Genomic DNA, 2,513 nt, shown 5'->3' with positions numbered 1-2,513 from the left:
ACACAGAGAGCGAGGGAAACAGAGAGAGCGAGGGACACAGAGAGAGCGAGGGACACAGAGAGTGAGGAACACTGAGAGCGAGGGAAACAGAGAGAGCGAGGGAAACAGAGAGAGCGAGGGACACAGAGAGTGAGGGACACAGAGAGAGTGAGGGACACAGACCGAGGGACACAGACAGAGCGAGGGGCACAGAGAGAGCGAGGGACACAGAGAGAGCGAGGGACACAGAGAGTGAGGGACAGAGAGAGCAAGGGACACAGCGAGAGAGAGAGAGGGACACAACGAGAGAGAGGGGGACACAGAGAGAGCAAGGGACATAGAGAGCAAGGGACACAGAGAGCAAGGGACACAGCGAGAGAGAGAGGGACACAACGAGAGAGAGGGGGACACAGCGAGAGGGACGGGTACACAGCGAGAGAGTGAGGGACACAGCGAGAGAGAGAGGGACACAGCGAGTGAGAGAGGACCACAGCGGGAGAGCGAGAGGGGCACAGCGAGTGAGAAAGGGACACATCGAGAGAGAGTGAGGGACGCAGCGAGAGAGAGAGGGGGACACAGCGAGAGGGACGGGGACACAGCGAGAGAGAGAGGGACACAGCGAGAGAGCGAGGAACACAGCCAGAGAGACAGAGAGACGGGGACACATAGAGGGAGAGGGACACAGAGAGAGTGAGAGGGACACAGCGAGAGAGCGAGGAACACAGCGAGAGAGACGGGGACACATAGAGGGAGAGGGACACAGAGAGAGTGAGACAGATAGAAAGAGGTACGCAGTGAAAGAGAGGGATAGAGTGAGATAGAAGGACACAGACAGCGAGGGAGAGGGACACAGAGGGAGAGAGGGATCCAGAGAGGGACAGTGAGAGGTGGGCACACAGACAGAGTAAGGGACACACACACAGAAAGAGGTACACAGCGGGTCAGGATCTGAGGTTTCGGAGGCGTGAGTGGGTCAGGGATTGAGAGTTAGGGGACATGAGGGTGTGAGGGTGTGAGGATGCCAGGACGTGAGGCAGTCAGGACATTGGGGTTATTAAACTGACCGTTTTCATTGAATCCAAATTGTTTCATTATAAATTCTAATCTCAGGAATTGACATCAGAGGATTTCAGTGAAAAATCCCATTGATCCTCACTGTCTAATAAAATTATGTTGTTGCCGATGACCGTGTACTGATTCAGGAATAAACTTTTCATCTCTCAGTGACAAAAAGTCAAATTGAATCCAGATTTATAGAGCAGCTCATTGAAGAAATCTGTCTGTGAACAACATGTAAAATATGAAGTGAAACTTTGCAATGAGCTTTGTTTTTGTGGCCAGGAATCTTCTCTCCAAATGGAGGCAGAAATGAAGTTGTGTTTAACTCACAAAATCCCTCTGTCCTGTCCAAAGAATTTTTCATTGCAGATAGTTATATTTATTTTATGGAAAAGCAGAACTCAAATTGCACAGACTCCCAGGGTGGACTCTTGTTTATTTCAGCCCTTCACATTCAAACGTGAAGTTTAAGCTCCGATTACAGGTGTCTGCTTGTCTCTGTTTGTATATTCTCTGTTACTGTTGTTTTGTCACTTGTCTGAAGTATTTGAATAATAGGCCTTGGTTAATCAATCCTTCCTCACAGCACATGGAAGTTGTGAATCTTCAAGGCTGTCAGTCTGATATAGATAACAAAAAAATACATCCTTTGATCAATCCATTCCCCAAACCTAAATAGATCTCACACATTTCCATAATGCAGGATTATCTCCATCAAAACTTCCAATCCGTTCCCAATACTCTTGTTAACATTTGCCTGTATAACCTAAATTCCACTGACAGATACCGAAAGCTGCACAGAAAAATGACTGGGTATTTTAAACTTTGAAACAAAACTATTTGAACTTGTGCTTCAATCCTATTGTACAGAAATGTTGTCCGGTGGGCTGACAGTTTCTCAGTAAGTCTGAAACATTGAGGTACGCCTCGCACTGCACTTGACAACATTTGTGGCACTTCAGGCAAGAGAGAGAGAGTGAGGGACACAGCAAGAGAGAGTGAGGGGCACAGCGAGAGAGTGAGGGACACAGAGAGAGACAGTGAGGGACGCAGCGAGAGAGAGTGAGGGACGCAGCGAGAGAGAGTGTGGGACACAGCGAGAGAGAGTGAGGGACGCAGCGAGAGAGAGTGAGGGGCACAGCGAGAGAGAGAGTGAGGGACACAGCAAGAGAGAGTGAGGGGCACAGCGAGAGAGAGAGTGAGGGACACAGAGAGAGAGAGTGAGGGACACAGCGAGAGAGAGTGAGGGACACAGCGAGAGAGAGTGAGAGACACAGAGAGAGAGTGAGGGACACAGAGAGAGAGTGAGGGACACAGCGAGAGAGTGAGGGACACAGAGAGAGAGTGAGGGACGCAGCGAGAGAGAGTGTGGGACGCAGCGAGAGAGAGTGAGGGGCGCAGCGAGAGAGAGTGAGGGACACAGCGAGAGAGAGTGAGGGGCGCAGCGAGAGAGAGTGAGGGACACAGCGAGAGAG

This window comes from Scyliorhinus torazame, unplaced genomic scaffold (assembly GCF_047496885.1).
Source record: "Scyliorhinus torazame isolate Kashiwa2021f unplaced genomic scaffold, sScyTor2.1 scaffold_68, whole genome shotgun sequence".
Lineage (NCBI taxonomy): Eukaryota > Metazoa > Chordata > Chondrichthyes > Carcharhiniformes > Scyliorhinidae > Scyliorhinus > Scyliorhinus torazame.
Note: the sequence above shows the minus strand (reverse complement) of the source record.